We start from the raw sequence: 18,976 nt of genomic DNA, 5'->3' as shown, positions 1-18,976 counted from the left end.
TCAGTAAATACTTAAAGTAAAACTTTAAATTATGTTAAAAATGAAAAATGTTTAACTGCGAAACATATCTCTTTAATTTAAAACAAACATCAATTCGAGTTCTTAAATAAAGACCTTAAGTTTAAAAATTTCGGCAAATCTTCAATGCTGCATGTGATACAAAATTAAAACGGCATACACATAAATTTTAACGGTTAAAAAAGAGCAATACCCGTACACGCAGCAATGAAAAAACGTACGTATTACAACAACAATAAACAACACTTAAGCTTCAAAAAAAATAAAATTGTGCATAAAAATTTTCGAAATGAAACATGGAAAAACTTTTTGTTGGCAACACTTGAAGCGGAAAATGTGCCTGTGAGCCGGCGAGCCAACCGGCCATATATACAACCGGATGGACCAACATGCAAGTGAACGAGTGGAACAGCCGGCGAGTAAGCCACTGGTGAATTGAATGGAGTGAGGAGAGCGTAAATGGACAGACAGCTTTATTGGGCGAAACAAGGGTCAATAGCAACGCGTAATTGCGTGTATGTAAAGGCATATAGCTACATGTAAATGCCTAAGTGTTAGTGCGTGAGTGGGTGTGTGTGTGTGCCTCATGCATACGCTGAGCCGAAGCGTTTAACTCTGATGCCATATAAAGTTTAATGAGCCGCAATTAATCGTACACGACGACAACGGCGACCAACCATTGACACTATAAAAAGCAAAGCAACGCGTTACTACCGAAGTGCTGGTGGGAGCGCTATTTATGTATTTGTTTGGTCAGCGCAAGTAAGCTCATCCTTTTGCGATTAAAGTATGCTCACCGAGTAGTTGAGTGCTCGTAAATGAGCGAACTCACCTACATATACAAACATATTCGCAAGCAATAACAAGCTTTATCGTTTAACAGCCTACCACTCACTCTCCAAGTATCCAAGCGGTGGTCGTCGTACGCCTCACATTTGTCGAGATTTTATAAACAGCATTCAGGCTGATCGCAATAAAGTGTGCCAGCGACAAACCTTCACTTATGAACTCTCTCAGGTTCCACTTACGCTCTAACTCTTACTTTTGATTATTGGGCATTTATTTGCTAAGTGTTCGATTACATTTTAGTTTAGGCGAAAAAGTTTTAAAAGCTTTAACATGCCCGAGCAGTAAAGCGAGCTAAGCGTAAGCCGAAACAAAAGCTATATATTAAATGGAAAGAGTTGGGCAGTCACGTACTGACCCTGTAGGAATTTAGTGCCAAAAGTATGATAGGATAACTTGAAGTTAATCATAGAGATAAAGCTATTATGCTAAAGGAATTGAACTATTGATTCTGAAACAAACAGTTTACATGGGCTTGATACACTCTAGAGTACTCGTTCCATAATTCTATTGGAGCAGTAATGCATTATAGGCTGTTTAATCACTGTCTAGTATCTAAAAGAGCTTATCAAATATCATTTGATATCATCGGATACATATTTTATGTTCAGCGTTTCGATTATTTTCTATATAGCAAATAGACATATAAAAAAAGATAAAATTGTATTCTATTAAGGAACTTGTAGAAAGCTAGGCGTGGTTTAAGAAACTAACTTTGAAACTAAGCCTCGAGCGTACAGAAGTGTTCGAATGCTTTCAGTAAGGAGCTAACTTCGGCAGTTCAGCAATAAACAAACTAGAGAAGGATAAAAGTGTGTTATTTCCTAAAATATGGATCCAACAAAGAATTTCAGAATATTTTTTTAGCATAAATAAAAACAAAATTGGAGAATTTTTCTCAACAAAAGGTCGAAAACGTGTATCTCAAGTTTCATGTAAGTCTCTATCAAGTTAATTCCACATAGTTTCGATTGCTCTCATGTAAAAAATTCCTACTGAGCATTAACTTACGCTTTGTTGGTAATAAAACGTAATCTTATTTGTAACTGTAATTTTTATGGACTTTTAATATGCTGCCCCTGTAGACTAAAAACATGCAGATATACATATAAACTCATACTTAAAATTACGCTTCGAAAATCTATATACTTGAATATATGTATATATATACTGCAATATATATTTATATATATGTATATATCATATATACACATACACATGTGCCGATTTCTTTTCCAAATTTCTTTCAATTTTTTTCATTTCACTGTCTCTCCTATCTTCCGCTACGGACTTACAGCTTATTCATGGCCATGACCATCATCGTCATTGTCAGCCTCCTCAGCCGCGACAGCGCTGTGCACATCATTCATTGTCAGTTTACCGCCTAGCCGGAAGTTATCGATAAATGTCGCGATTTATTGCAGATTTATTGCATTTTTATACCGAAATTATGTAGCGTTAATATACATACGAGCCCATCAATAGACCCGACAGCGCAGGCTCCATTTTCCCACACCACTTTCGATCATCTCGCAATTACGCATGAGCTCGTTTGGAAAGTGTCTTTTCAAGTGTATATGTGTTCTTCGTTCATGTATTTTGTCTCATGGAAATCTCTGCAATTTATTTTTAGCGAAATTGCTTCATTTAAGCGGTTTCAGAGTGCCGTTAAAGCTTTTATAGCAATTTAAGGTTACGAGCTTTCACTGATTGATATATATGTATGTATGTCGCTAGATGCAATTAAAAGCTCATTAATTATGTCGTAAAACTGCCGCGTTTGTATTAAATGTTTTCGTTGACATATAGATTCTAATTCTCAACAGGTTTATGACTGCAATTATTATGTTAAACATAATAACTTTAGGAAGGTGGCTTCAAGTGCCGTTTTTTAGATGATTATTCTTGTTTATCATATTAATCAAGTTATTCTAATTATCTGTTAATGGCGATAAAAATTACGTTCTCAGTCCAACTTTCAGTTCCGCTTTAAGAAGTTTCTTCTAACTAAACTATATTAGTTTTTTGGGATTTTTAGCTTAGATTCGGTGGAAAATTTTAAACACTTGAAGCGTGATGTGAGTCGATTTAAGCTTTTCGCAAAATTGTAGAAAAGCTCCGAAACTATTCTTAGAACCGATTCAGACTTATCTGATACATTAAACGAAAGGCCTAAACAGATGCTTAGGAGTTCGAAATCAAAAAAATGTGTAACAGCTCTGAAGCGATATTTGGAATCGCATCAGACTGCTTCTGAGTTAACCGAAAGTCCTAAACAGATGCTGGGAGCATGAACTAAAAATTTTTTTTAAAAGCTCCGAAGCTTTTTTTAGACCCACATCAAACTGATCATGTTTTAACTGAAAGCCCTACGCGGATGCTTGGAAGTTCGAAATAAAAAAAGTAAATAAAAGCTAATTAAAAGCTTTTTTATGATAGATCCACATCAAACTGATCCTGATTTAACCGAAACCCTTAAGCGTATGCTCGGAGTACGAAATCAGAAAATGTTATAAAAGCTCCGAAGCTTTTTTTAGACCTTTATCAAACTGACCCTGATTTAAGCCGATGCTGAGAGTTCGAAATCAAAAAAATTTATAAAAAAACTTAGAAGCTTTTTTTTGGAACCATATCAAGCTGATCCTGATTTAACTGAAAGTTTCGAGCTCTATGCTCGAAGTACGAACAATTCTATAAAAGCTCTAAAGCTTTTTGTTGGAACCGCATCAGATTCATCCTGAACTAACCGAAAGTCCTAAACGGATGCTCGGAGTACGAAATAAAAATATTAAATAAAAGCTCACGGGAGTTCGAATTGTTATTCATTTCAAATCATTAGCTATCATAGCACTTAAAAATACCTCCAAGGCTTTACTACAACATTTCCATTCAAGCTTAATTAAAGCCTAACAATGAGCAAGTTCACCAAAGTGCCGAGCTATTCATGAACTCTAGGCGTTTTCAAACTTGTTGAGTTTTATTTTCATTAAGCGCTTATATGTGCCTGCCTGTGTGTGTACGTGCTCAATACCAGTTACCGGGTAAGAAAAATAAACGTTTCACATGCAAATCCGTAAATCCGATTAAGCGCAATTATTTTTTACCCCAATAACCGTAGCAGGCAACAAAAACAACGCCGTGGCTAAATTACAGAGTACGGACACACACATACATATAAACAAGCACATGTATATATTTATATATTGTACGTATACATGGACATCGCTATGGATCAACGCTATGCACCTTGGCCGTCCAAAAGCCCTGCAGCAAAATTGCGAGCGACTGACACCTGCGCGAAATGCCAACGATTTGTGTGTGGTTGCGCGGTATGCAAGTATTTCTATGGCTGTTTGTGTGTGTATATGTATGTATGCATGTATGTACCTATGTATATGCAGCAACGCTTTACTTCTAACGGAAGGTTGGCCTGCTGCGACACCTGCAGCAAAAATGCACAATCATGCAAATATGTATACATAATATATACAAGCATACACATACTCACACTTGCATACATACATACAAGTATATATGTATGCGCATAAAAATAATCGTTAGTGCCACACCGGCTTCCTGTTGCCTGTCTACCGCGCGGAAAAAGTCAAAAATATGAAATTGTAAACCGCTTAAAAATGGCGCGAAATATTTTGATAACTGTTAGCGTTTTTTTACCATTGAGCAGTGGCAAATATTATCAGTTTTTTATTTTTAAATAAAAAATAAATACTTTTTTCTCGCAATATTTAAAATAAATAAACGCCTATTAAAAACACGCAGTGACCATCAGCCGTCGCGCCGAGCGATCGTGACATGAACCTTGACACAACACATGCCACTTTTGCAACTGCAACACGAAAACTTGAAATGAAAAAGTGTACGACAACAACAACAACAGCGACAGCGACACCAGTGACACAACCAGCGTGCGCTTTAATCATAACGGCGTCAATTACTGCTGCCATTCATTGCCACCTTTGCAGCCATCTTGCAACATCTGCCACATTTGCCGCATTCCAGTCAACCAATTAGTTCTAGCGCTTTTTGCGTGTGATTTTCTAGCCGCTTGGTAGAGGTCATACCTTTACCGTGTTGGTTGTATGTGCATGCAACCGTTATATGCCATTCATTGGTGCAAACATGCCGACAGTCATGGCGTTGAGAAGTCAATTTGTGCAACTAGCGGATACTTTTTCACAGCTGCGAATTACTTCATTGCATCGCACTAACTTTCGGCTATAACTGTGTTTTAGTAGTTTTTATTGCTATTGTTTTGCTTTTGTTCGGTGTATTGATCGTGCAGCATCTATGTATATAGAATTTTAGATTAATTATGTTGAATTCTAAATTGTGTTTTGACTTACTGGGCAGTTTGCAAGTCAGAAACATAATACTTTTTTTTTTTGATTTTTTTTTAAGAAAGACTTTGTTTAATAAATAATTAAAAATAATGTACATTAACAGCATTTAATAAGCTCTAATAATCGACGATTAATTTTTAAAAATATTGGATACCCTTAACTCCGTAGCCGCTCTCCAGTAGGACATCCGAAAAAAGGGGTGTGGTGGCGGTGAGTAAGAATTTTCTGCTTAAAATTGCCTAAAATCCAAAAAACCAACTGAAATTATTATTATAAAAGATGTATGCAGCTAATGGTCAAAGAACAAGCCAAAATTTAGATTTTTGGCGGCTTGAAAACAAATCGCAGTTTTTGGCAAAATTTACACTTCAGAGTGATTTAAAAATCGAAATTATTATCAAAAATCTTCCTGCTACGATTATTACCAAACAAATATAGGTATATAAAATAATTAATGTATATATATATAAGAAGGTGAAATTTTCTAGTCGAACGGTACAGCCGTTTCGGCGAAATTTTTCTTACCGGCTCCAAAAGCAGAAAGAGCTCAAGAAAAATGCGTTTAAAATTTTGGAAGCCGATGACACTAAGTTTAACAAGTAAGGAAAGGCTAAGTTCGGATGTAACCGAACATTTTATACTCTCGCAAAGTCAAATGGTATACTCGTTTGAGATTTCTTTGTGGATTGGCTGATATTTTCGGTAGAAGGTCAACTATAGGCACTGGGGTCCACATATTTAGTACCTAGGGGTTTGAACAGTTTTGGTACGATTTAGACAACTTTTTTTCACAAGGTGGCACACTTTAAACGTATTATTCACGCAAAGTCTTACCCCGATATAATCTTTGTTGCTTGATATGCATAGTGGAAAGTGAAAGAATCAGATGGAATTGAAAATGGTGTTATATGGGTAATAAACGTGGTTGTAGTCCGATTTAGCCCATTTTCGCTATATAACATAGAAACATGAAAAGAACGTTATGCACCGAATTTGGTTGAAATCGGTTAAGCAGATCCCAAGATATTTTAACTGCAGATGCTATTATACTCTGTAACAACAGGTTGCGAGAGTATAAAAATTCTTACAAATACGCACATTTCTCCGAAACTATTAGCTAGATCAACTCAAATTTTCGGAGTATGTTTTCAAATATATGTACATTTCATTTCTTTTGTTAAATTCTTAAGTTAGCTTTAATATTTATTTTAAAAATATTTCTAACCAACTGAAAGCCTATTCAGCTAATTTGAAATGACAATTGGATCGTAGCATGAAAGCTTTTGTTGTGATTTGTTAGAGTATGCTTAGCTAAGCACGCTTTTTTACTAGTCTTTAACTGCTTTTAAGTTTACTAAAACGCTTTGAAACTGTCCAAAAAACTGACATCGGAACTAACACAAACAAAAACTAACATCATAAAGCATAGATCATTGCTTACCAGCAATTTTTTTTCAATATTGAGATCACGTAAAGCTTATAAAAAGCTTTGGTCATAGAAATTGTTCTCTTATGTGGACTGACCTCACCATGTAATATTTAAGTACTAAACCTTACAAAGAAGGTTGCTAAGTTAACTGCTTACATCTCCACTATTTAAGTTAATTTTTTGTGCCCCAGGTTTGGTTTCTAATGAGTATTTTGCAACCAGTCGTAGACTGAACAAACTATCAGCTACGAAAGATATTATACTTCGAAAAACAAACTTCCTTTTTTTCTAAACTGTATGCGAAAAGACGGCTTTTTTTAATTTGCGTCTCTAATACCTTACATGCGAGTTTTTTCTATTCACATAGCTTAAGAATTGCGAAAAATTTTGACCACCAATTCTGTTGAAAGTAAAAACCCAAAGCGGTAAAAACTAACATAAGAGCTGTAATTTTGGTTAACATATTAGGAGCACTGTGTTTTGTATGTTCGTTTTGTATATGCTGAAAGCATATTTTAAAAGAGATCTATAACTAGGCTTTTTCTATATTTTTAATTAAAAAGTGATTGAGATTTCATATTATTAAGAATATCTTGAAATAATATCGTAACTGTGATTTTCACTAGAAGCTTATCCAAGCTTACTTGGAATTTTAAAGCCCGATGTTCGCTTACAACACCAATTTTTGGATTCCTTTGACATTGCTACTAGTATGTTATAACTAGAAGTATTATAGCAAAAATGGGTATTATTTTATAGCTCTCAAATAACCCAGCTGCACCCACGAACATGTGGAAAATAAATTAGCGAATCTATATACGATAAGAAGCGTATCTTCAACAGCATTTATCAGAAGTATTATAGGGAGAGATTTAACTACTACAATAACAAGAAGCGGGCCTCCACCATATCGGAACAGCGCTAAAATTTTCATGTCGACACCTAATATGTACATACAGCTAATGAAAACTAAATTTTATTGTCTAAAAAAACTCATATACCCGTATCAGCTAAAATCTGATAGTCTACCTTTAGGAGTCTTAATTTTCAATATTTCAGTTAAAGCTTCAACAGCATCTATACCGAAACAGTCTGTTGTACAGCACATATTTGCTCAGAATACAGTCTTATTGACTGCGACACCATTCCGTTCAATAAAATTTCCAATACTTGCTTTAAAAATCATTAATTAAAGTCCGAAAGGAAATAGCGGCAAAGCGCATTTGCAATCAAAAATCAACCTTGTTTCGGCCAAAGTTTAAACCAACAATTCAAAGGCTTAAAAAAACACAAAACCCAAAAACAAAAAAAAAAATACAAAGATAGAATTCACAATAAACGAATGAAGCTGTAAAGCAATAAAGATGGGACATTTCCGCAAATAAAGCGCGCACGAAACAGTGCGACAAATAAAAGGCGCATAAAAAAGTTAAAAAACCAAAACGCTAAACGAAACAAGTATGACCAACAATAAAAACAAAAACACACAAAAAATGTGTATGGCTCAATGGCCAAATAAAAAATCAGACAAAGTACAATCAAAACATCGATATTTGATTTTGAGCAGCGGTGGCCGATTGCAATGCAATAACAACACTAACAATGTTTTACGAATAACGGTAGTTACGTTGCGTGGCCGCGATGCAAATGAGCGTGGTGGCGTTGGTGAATGTGGCGGTGGCATTGGTTGCGATTTTGTGGCACCAATTTCGACGGCTCAATATGGCGGCTTACACGCCGCTCAACGCTGATGAACAATTTTTTTAGGTTTTTGTTTTCACTTATTTCTAGTTATACGTTTTCTTCTATTTCTCTTTCATTTTATTATTTTTCGTATAAATTGTTATCACTCGCATTTGTTTGAGTTTTCTTTTCATATTACTGCCGCATTGTTTTGCTGCGTTCGAGGCTGCAGTTGCTTTGCCTCTCAATTTTGGTGCAACAAAAAATGGTGATCATTGCCGAAAAAATGCGAAAATGCAAAACAGCATTGCAACAATTTTCAAACATTTTCTGCATATTTCCGTTTGTTTTCCACTGACTGACGTTGTTTACGTGGCGCATCATATAATATGCGCCGCATTGCAAATGGCCGTGTTGCACGTTGTTGCAAGTATTAAAAATAACAAAAAATTATGCATTTTTGAAGCTTTGGCGAACTGTTTAAATTGCACTTGAAAAGCTGCTATTTGCGCAAACGAGTTCTTAGTTGAATAGGCTTTGTGCGTTATGAGTGTGTTTTAGAACGAAATAAATAAATTCTAAGAAAATTTTATTTTGCCACAAATAAGGCAAAGCACGAAATGCAAATTTCATTTTCTCTGCAATACAGTACATTTCCAAATCTATTTACAGTCATACAGTTATATGCGGACATATATTTTTGAAGAACTCTTAATCATCCTAATCTTCGCAATTTTGCATTGAGTTATTGAAATAATTTTGTTTTTTGCTGTATACATTCAATATATACTTTTTTCCTCATAATTATTTGATTCAGTTTATTTCATAGTTTATTTTAAGAGTTTTTTAAAATAATTTTCGAATTTTTTATAAATAATTAATTTTTCCAATGACTGCACTAATTCTTTAGGAATTGAGCCAATGCTTAAAAGGAAAAAAGATAAATAAAATCTTAGCTTTACAGAAATGATAAAATTAACGTTGTTTTAAAACAAAAATATATTTTTTAACCATTATGTTAGTAACCGGGTACCCGGTTATCGACCGCGGTGTATTTGTGTGAATAGCTTACAAAAAATTCAATATATAATATTCATTTAAAGCTCTCAAATCGTCTTTTTTTAACTTAAAAGAAAGCTATTTGTGAGTTCATTTTTTTTTTCTACTTGTTATTTGTTTTTCTTTAAATTGTCACTAAAAATTTTTTAGAAATTTTTTTTTTAGTAAAATAAACAAAATAATAATAATACTCAGATTGTTTACTAAATTTAAGATTTTGTATTAGTATACCTTGAACAATGTACATACATATATTAAGTTAGCCACGTAGCTTGCGACACCTCGAAAGAAACGTCGGAGACCTACGATCTACCTATAAAGTATTATGATATTAATATATTGTATAAATGATTAGTTTGACGAGCTGAATCGATATAGCTACATATGTATGTCCGTCTGTGTGTCTGTATATATGGGAACTTGTGCACTGGTTTTTGAGATATCGATCTGAAATTTTGCACACGTTCGTTTCTCTCAAAGAAGCTGTTCAGTTGTCGTAATCGTCAAGTGCTTGTATGGAAAGCTTTTTCATTTGACGAGATAACTGCACAAAATTCGCCATAAGTTATTTTTTAAGGCAGTGGTACAATCTCTTAAGAAATTATTTAGAATGGAGCACTATAGCATATAGCTGCCATACTAACTGAACAATCAAAATCATATTCTTGTATGGAAAACTTTTTTTATTTGACGAGTTATCTTCACGAACTTGGCATAAGTTCAAGCAACGGTACAATCTCCGACGAAATCATTCAGATCGGGTCACTATAGCTGAAAGCTGTCATACAAACTGACCGATCAAACTCAAGTTCTTGTGAGGAATATTTTGTACCTGTTATATATGGATATTATAGCTTCACTGCAACCAAAGTTAAAGTTTTTTCTATTTTTTATGCTATTAGTTAAAGTTGTAAACGAATTGAATTCTTCATCTCCCCCTCCTTCATTTTCCTTATAGCAGCGACAGTATTTTAATTGCATATCAGCTTTTATTGTCTATAAATTAGAGAGTTCTATTTTAAAAGCAGTCAATCAGACTAAAATCAGTGTACTCCTAATTGAGGACGAAAGTAGGATGTGTGATAAGATCTCGTTAGTTTTTAGTGCCAGATAATATTAGGAAAAAAATCTCTTGCATATTTTATGCGATATGTCATATACTACTTGAGTTAAAAATGTAGAAAGTAGATGTAAATCGCTTATTCATTTCTGAGGATTGGCTAAAAATTGAGCGATTTTTATAATGTATTACACAATACTATTGAAGCATTTTTACTTTACAATTGTAAGATATCCTTTATGCTTCTTGTAAGTAACTGTTTTCTTATGGATTTTTGCGCCCAAATTATTTATTTCAAATTCAAATAAACGTAAAACCACTTTTGTGTTACATATAAATCGAACTACACATTTTTACGTTGGTGTGGTTATTGCTCAAACAATTTTAACTAATTTATAGAATAAGGACCTTATGCCAGCCGAATTTCTTCCAATCACTCAAATATTTTAACAACAAGCAATAAATACTAAAAATTTACTGAATCAGAGAGAAATTGAAATATTGGGCATAATTTTCAAATATTTTGGTAGAGCTTTCAAACTATACAAAATTTAGCGACAGCGCAACTAAGTAAATTTTTTTTAACGGTATATAAGACTACATTTTGCAAATTTAATTTTTTTTTAGAAAAAATTTTTTTAGACTTTCTGTGTCACCATTTAAATAGTTTGATGGTCTTTTATTTCAAAATTAATTTTAATAAAATTAATTAATAATAAATACTTTTTGCTCGAAAATATATTGTCTGAAAGAACTATAACTAAAGTTTGCTGAAATTGTGCTTTGATAAAATTAAATTTTTTTGCTTTGATAAAATTATCCGCCAAGTTTACAGAAATTACACAATTACAGGACTTTATATTATTGTATATTTACTTCTCTAAATGCTTCTAATACTTGCATAAATAGATTTTAAATTACACTAGTTTACAGTAATTTTTCGACTGTCATGTCAGAGGCTGGCTGTGTATTGTAGCCAAGGGGTCAAACCACCAAGATTTACTTAAATTACAGAAATAGTTGTACGTGATGGAAACTTTTTTGAACTCAAATTCGTGATCAGGACAACTCATATAACCCCACAGACCTCTTAGCACAGCAGTTTTTCCTTCAGATTTGTTTGTTATGTAAAAAAAATTAAAATTTAGAATGATTTTTAAAATTTAACGAAATCTGGCAATTTGGTTTTTATATCATTGTTAAAAAGTTTAGTGAGAAATTTAAGATATACAGGGTGGCGCACGAATCGTGCTAATGACGGGTTTTCACTAAATCAAATGTTATGATATAAAATTGACATTATAAAAATTTTAATGACATGTGTTCCCAGTTCAGCGAGAAAAATTATTAATTATTAAAATAACAAAAAATGTTCAATATCAATTGTAAACACTTTTCACATCAAATCGTCAAATATCTTAACAAAGCTCACTGAAATGGCAACCAATTTCACAGATTGCCTGACGCCTGTCAGTAAATTTGACGTTAGAAAAACCACTCTGGAGCACATAACTATTTAATATGTTATATATTCTTAATAAAATGTTGAGATATGAGGACTAGGCCGACATGTTTAGATTTGTGTTGAAAAACGCTAACAACGCTCAGTAGTAAGATAAATTTATTATAATGCATTTCACTATATAGGTATATTGATCTTTGTCAGAAGCTTGGTAGACTGTCTGCTGCCCTTCCGTAAGGTATGAAATTTGATTATATCTGGCAAATGAAAGAACATCACAAGTATTTGAAAGCGTCTCAACTGGCTCATATGAGACTTTTTCATAAACACAAGATGTTCGAAAGTTTGCCAATCTTTGTCAAAAAATAAATGCTTTTTTTTATCGGTAGAGAGTTGAATAATTTAAAAATATTTTCATAACAGCTTAAAGCATAGCTTCATTTACAGTTTATAGAGCTTTTTAATACCAAAGTATTGTAGTATATGCCCAAAAAAGTATTAAATTCAAAATAACAATGTTTTATGACTTTTACTCACCTTTCAAAGGTTTTGCACTTATTATAAAGATCGCGTGCTCTCACGTTGCCAATATTTAAAAAAAAAATTTCGCTTCATCTAAAATTAAGTAACTTTTTGTGCAAACTTTAATTTAGCACAATGTGTATTTTTTTCATTTACCACTACACTTGACACACTTTATGTGCGTAAAAAAGCTGATGGTGTTGCACTTTACTATTTTATTTTTTTATCAAGCACTGTTTTGCAATATTTTTACTCAGTTTGCCGACGCTTATCAATTGCTTTTTATGTTCATTTAATGCATTGATTTATGGCATGTAATAATTTTAATTGAGTTGCGTATATATTTTGTGCTGTACTTTAAAGTTATTGTTGGTTTTTTGTTTGTTTGAGTGAAATAGCTACTCAGCAGTTTGGCGCGTTTTATTGCTATTTAATATGTTTACAGGTTTTTCTGTTCAGTATTATTGTTTTTGTAGGTATTTAACTACAATTTCTCTATAATTATTTATTAACTATTAGTTATTGAAATTTTAGTATTTTTTTGTTTTTTAGGTCTTAACACCATTAAACTGATTATACTGATTTGTTTTTGTTTTCTTAACTATTTACTTTGTGTTAAAAGCACTTTTTATAATCAAAGTTTTTTACATATTTTTAATGCAATTCAAATGAGTTCTAAAAATGTTCGCTTTTAGCTTCACTATATTGAAAGATTTTTGTGAAGAATTTCAAGTTACTCATACGCCGTGACGACCACTGTGTATGTTCCTTTATATTTCTGTTGCCGCCTTTGTTGCTGTTTTTGCTGCTTGTGTCCACGTGTCTGCTGCTGTTTATCTTCTTTGCTGGCTGCTTGTTTACTCCGTCGCTTGTATGCATACAGTTCGCCGCAAGAAAGTCGTTTTGTAGAAAATTCTTAATTCGCTTTCTCCAAAGAGTGTAAATTGTGAGCGTGTTAAATATTTTTGCGAAACAGTCACTTGTCTTCGCCGCGCTTTTATTGTCACTTTTAGTGAAATTTACTTTTGCTTGCAACGCTTGCTTAGTTGTGCGTTGTTGTTCGCTGCGATGAGAGCAAAGCGTCAAAGCGACGGTAAAATTGGCAACGATATTTCAAGTCGTGTTTATTCTCAAATGCTTACCGTATTTTAGTACAATAATTTGTAATTCTTGCAAAATTTTTACAGTCTATTTCATTCACTTTTCACCGTTTATAAACTTTTTAATTAAATTTTATTTATAAAGTGCGCCTTAAAGTATGCAATATGTTTTTCGAAATGTAAGTAAGAGCTTATATTTAGCGTTTTATCAACTTAATTTTAGTATTTTCCAAACTTAGCCACAATTTACACAGCATGTATTTATATATTTATGTGTGTGTGTATGTGTGCTAGCGTACTGTTCACAACCGTTCAACTTTAAGCGAGCGAGATATATTCTCAGTGTATTTTGGTGTATATTTTTTGGGTCAAAAAGTATTAGTAGGTATTTTTTGTTGTTGTTTTATTCTAGCAAATGATATGCTTAATTGTTTACATTGTCAAGTATATGAAAATATATTGTATTGTTTCCAAAAGTGCAGTTTAGATATTCTTAATCGTGTAGCGTGCTCTTAGGCGTATTGTCGCCGCTTCGAGTCAAATATATTTTAAATTATTTTTGTATTTATATGTATTTGCTCTGTTAGTGGCGTTTATAAAATTCACGTTATTTACAAATTTTGAATATTTTAGTATACTTTTAGGTTGCTTAAATTATTTAAACACATGGCTTAGCATTTGAAATATTCACTTTAGCTTTTTGTATATATAGCATTATTTTAAGAACGTTTCCTCTATCGGCCGAATGCTCAAAAGTATGCAATGCTTTTGGTGTTTAAAAATAACAGTTAGATGCAGCAAAAATTATGCTATTATTACAATTTGTATGTTTTTCCATATCATTTCGTATAGTTCAATGTGTGGATCAATATTTAATACACACCACAAAAAATGCCTATCTTAATGCTTTGCAATCTAAAATTGTTAAGCATGTGGAAATTGCGCCCAAAACTTGGCTACGATATCCGAACTGTCTTTCATTTATACAATTTGTTTAGTCGCAATTATTTTAAACCGTTATTCAGCCTCAGCTTAGCGCGATTATTGAAGTGTCGTATATTTCTCAAATTTAATGGTTCACTACTAAAGACTTCAGCTGAAGCATAAGTATCTTATTGGAATTCCAGCCAAATATAATGTTTTTGCCCGCAAAAGTATGCAATTATAGTTGAAAAGTATATTTTTACAAATCGTTCAGCAATCAAAACTAATATAAGATCAATGTTTACATAGTTTTCATTAAAACGCGAATATAACTTTAATAAGGTGCCTAAAGGTATGCTTTAGTTTAGAGTTTGTTTGATTTTTCTTCTACAAAACGCTTCAATTAATATAAAATTTATAACTTTTATTACTTTTATAATTTGGCAAGCAATTTCCATGCTTCACACATACCTTGAGCGCAAAAGTATGCTACATATTATAAATTACACGGAAATTATTGCTGAAATTGCAGCCGATATTACCAATTATATGCTGAATGTTTAAATTAGTTTAGTTTTCTTCCACAATTGATGCATATTTGTTCAAACTTGCAAAAGAAATAAGATACCAACGTTCTGCTCAGCAACTACCGCCCGTTAACTTTGCCACACACGCGATATTTTACGTTGTGCAAGGTCCGGATCGAGAAACTGGAAAAAATGCGTATTTCGTAGTTTCTTGACTGCGCACAATTGAAAAAATTAATTTACATTGTCAGCAAGTTTTTCAAATACTTTTTGAAAATTTTTTTTATTAATTCTCGCACAGTGAAAAAATTCGTTAAATTCAAAATATTGCAATTTTTATTGTGTGTGGCAAATGGCACTCTATCACTAATACGCTTGCATTCGCCGCCGACACTCGCTACTGCAACAGGAAAGTGTCATCCTTTCGTAGCCGTAATTCGCGTTAAACTGATCCTTTCAATTCCGAAAAATCGCAATGGCTTTTTCCTTTGGCTACATCGGCCAATGCCAACCAACCAGCCGGTCGGGCAGGCCGTGTCGTATCACACCGCCCTCCCGCACCACATCACACCGCACCGCACCGACGACCAGCCGGCACAGCTTGATGTTGTGTTGCCGCTTAGCTGGGCTGTGTGCATCGGTTGAACGAACCTCTCGAACGAGCCCAATGCCTTCGCCGTCAACTGTTGTCGCTGGCCCAGCGACACACACGAAGCGGCCTTCACAATGCATACGAACCAAATAGACGACGGCATGCACGATGTACACGATATGCAACAACAACAACAGCACTGCCACATATTGCAACAATAATAATAATAGCAGTTATAATAAGAATGGCCAAGAGCGCTGCAACAATGGTTGGAAAGCGCCTTCGCCACGATTTTGGCCAACTAGCTTTGTTGTCCACAACAAAAAAAAGTGTTCCAGCTAACAGTGCAACAACGTTTCGAACGTCGAAGATATGTGCTAAGGAAAACAACTAACAAAGTACAAAAACAAATATGTTAGTACAGCAACAACATGACTGTGCGGCAAACGATTTGAGGCGAAGTTGCATATTAGCCCGGTTTGAAGTGGCTTGACAGTGAGAAATCCAAAATCTTTGGTGATTGTGTGTTACTAACTACAGTTGTAAAAATTTGCACAAATGTTGTTGTTGCTTAGAAAACTAATTTCAGTGGATATAACGATTAGAAATATGACATGAAGGATTTAGCTTAGTACAAATATTATTAAAACAAAATTATCATGTTAGGCAATAGTGGGTTTATAAACAATACAGAAGCTAACATAAACATATTACATACTTTTAAGAGCAAAAAATTATTATAAAATAACAACAACATAGAAATTTTGCATAATGTTAGGATCGCAAAAAAATTTTTAAACCTATTTTCAGCCCAGACTTTTTTGAAATGAGCACAATCAGGAACTTTTGAGACATTATCGAGTGAATACCCCAAAAGTATACAATACTTATAAAGTAACTCTAATAGATATTTAAATAAATATTATAGATCCAAATAGTCTGATCGCCAAATAAGAATCTTTTCTAACTACTTTGCTCTTAAAGGCTGCGAAATTTTCTAAAAAAATATTTTTTTTTCTTATATTATTATTATGTAATCTGGCTAAAAATATACCTCAATTTTTTACACGTGTACAAGAGCAAGGGCTTCAAATGCATTTGGTCGAACATGTTTTATCAAATTCGCCTCGAATTTTGCCGCGTACAATACTCGCCTTGTAAAAAATCAACAAGTTTGCTGCCGGCGAATTCAAAGTAAAAATATGTGTGAGCGAATTATTTGGAAATTAATAAAAAACTAAATTTATCAATTCGGACAAATTCCAAAATAAATTTCTATTCCAATTTTTTTTCACTCAATAAAAGCTGCACACCGAGCCCTTATTCCAAAGTCGAAGATATGTTTAGAAACAGAAGCCTTTAAAATATTATATTAACCTGTCAACTGACAACTGCTTCCTATTTTTTAGTTACCTTATAAAGCTAAAAAAAATAATACAGTTGGTTCAGTGTTTATATTAGCATTAATGCTAATTATTTTCTCATCTTGCATCTTACTTATTATACACCTCCTATTGCTTTAGGAGTTTCCAATACAGAAATGGAATTAAATATAGTTTGTTAGACTCTCCAAACAGCACTAAGTAAAGTTAATCGATCTCTCCTAATTTTAAAATTCAAAACTTTGTGAAGATGAACTTTGAAATCAAATTCAAATATTAACAGTACTTCTTTCCCTCTATACCGTCAAATGAGCCAAGAAGCTTTTGATGGCAATTGGATTTCGCCGTTGTGAGAGAGCGTTAATATACTGCTCAGTGGGAGCGATGAGAGTAGAGTAACTTCAACACATATGTACATACCCTTGCACATTTGTTATAGTGTCGACAAAAGTCTACACACCGGAAAAGCTGCGAGCTTTTGCAGAGGTGGTGGTAAAAAGCTTCAGCGCGCGTGTAAGAAGGGAAGTAGCGATAATTTAAAAATAACAATGCTCTGAATAATATTTTTAGTTTTTGAAAACACAAAATTAAATTTATTTTAATTTAAAACAAAAAAATATTTATAAGTAAAATTTTTCAAATACATTGAACGAGCTTTTTGCAAAGAGAAAATTTTTTTGACCAAATTTTTGGATAAAATTATAATTTCATAAAAATTTTAAAAAATAAATTATAAAAAAAAAAATTATTGACTTTTTTCATTTTGAAATAATTTTACCTTCCAATTTTATTAAAACCTCATAGTTTGTTAGCATTTTTGCACCTGCACTGGTTTTCACTGTCTTATTGATACCGATTCGCAGCTCCTATGAAAGCAATCAATGTCACCACCAATGACTCTGTGACTCCAACTCCGCGCCACCACTATTTAACACTATGAATATAGTGTGTAAGCAAACATTAGCGCACTCACTTGCTCGCACTAACTCATTCAAGAGCTACTCTTTCTTTATCATTCCCCCACTCACGCTACTTCCAACTCACAGTTGATTACACATCTCCAATACAAACAACTCCATTTGAGCGCCACACCAACTTAATGCTTACCCACCTGCCACAAACAAACAAGCATACTTCTATCATATGGTAGACAGCTTTTAGGCGCCCACTTAACCCACTAACAAAATCAAACTGGAGCGACAGCAACAGATATATGCACAGCTATAGCTTTGTGCAACGCTAAGATAGCCACACATGTCACTACCTCGGCCACTTCCTCTCGAACAGCTGCTGGTAATACCACTATGCACTCTCGCTCTCACGCTCTCTCATCTATTCCCTCCCCGCTGTGTTTAACATGCGCAGGAAACACACAAAAAGCTCCCCTAAACTCTGTGTTGACCAATAAGACGCTTGTTTTCGGCATTCAAGTGCGCTAAACTGAAACCAATCGATGCATAGCATATTTCCAGGCGCATTTCAGTTATGACAGTGAACTGTTGCAATGACATTGCGATGCAGTTATCTATGCAGCGCTCTTGCAATTGCCGTCGGTGTAAACGGCCATTGTCCAGAAGGTTTACGATAAATCATCGTAAATTGCAAGTGCATATGCCTACTTTTAGGCGCAAATGGTGGTTAATTTCTAGATGCCGCACATGCGATTGCGGCACGATAGTACACTTATCATGGCTTCGGCTTCCAGTTGGCACACGACTGTGCTTTCCAATCGCTTACACTTACTCATACACTTTGTCGGCATACATTAAGGCGTATGCATTACAATGTTTGCACTTGTATGCGTGTTTGTATTTTTGCATGTACGTATATATTATCAAGTGGTGGCGCGTATTATTTGCTTTTAGGGAGCCGCCCTAACGCCATTGCATTACGGCGGAAAATGCATTTGTGTACACAGTGTTGCATACTTTTAGTTACAGCATGTTGGCGTACGATATAGAGGGTTGCAGTCTCAGCACGGTCGACCGACTAGCTGACGTTTTACTTGCCT

General features: G+C 33.9%; 1 protein-coding gene across 1 annotated transcript in view; it reads right to left on the bottom strand.

Moving 5' to 3' along the window:
* Nucleotides 1-15,411, bottom strand: part of LOC106626311 (forkhead box protein O) — a 141,375-nt gene extending 125,964 nt beyond the window's left edge. Inside the window, exon 1 of the mRNA XM_036361084.2 lies at nucleotides 12,456-15,411. The gene's annotated coding sequence lies outside the window, so the exon portion shown is untranslated. The remainder of the gene's footprint in view (nucleotides 1-12,455) is intronic.
* Between the last annotated feature and the right edge of the window lie 3,565 nt (nucleotides 15,412-18,976).

The sequence above is a fragment of the Bactrocera oleae genome, chromosome 6, assembly GCF_042242935.1.
Source record: "Bactrocera oleae isolate idBacOlea1 chromosome 6, idBacOlea1, whole genome shotgun sequence".
Lineage (NCBI taxonomy): Eukaryota > Metazoa > Arthropoda > Insecta > Diptera > Tephritidae > Bactrocera > Bactrocera oleae.
The sequence above is the reverse complement of the archived record's forward strand: the minus strand, read 5'-3'. Positions and strand labels throughout refer to the sequence as shown.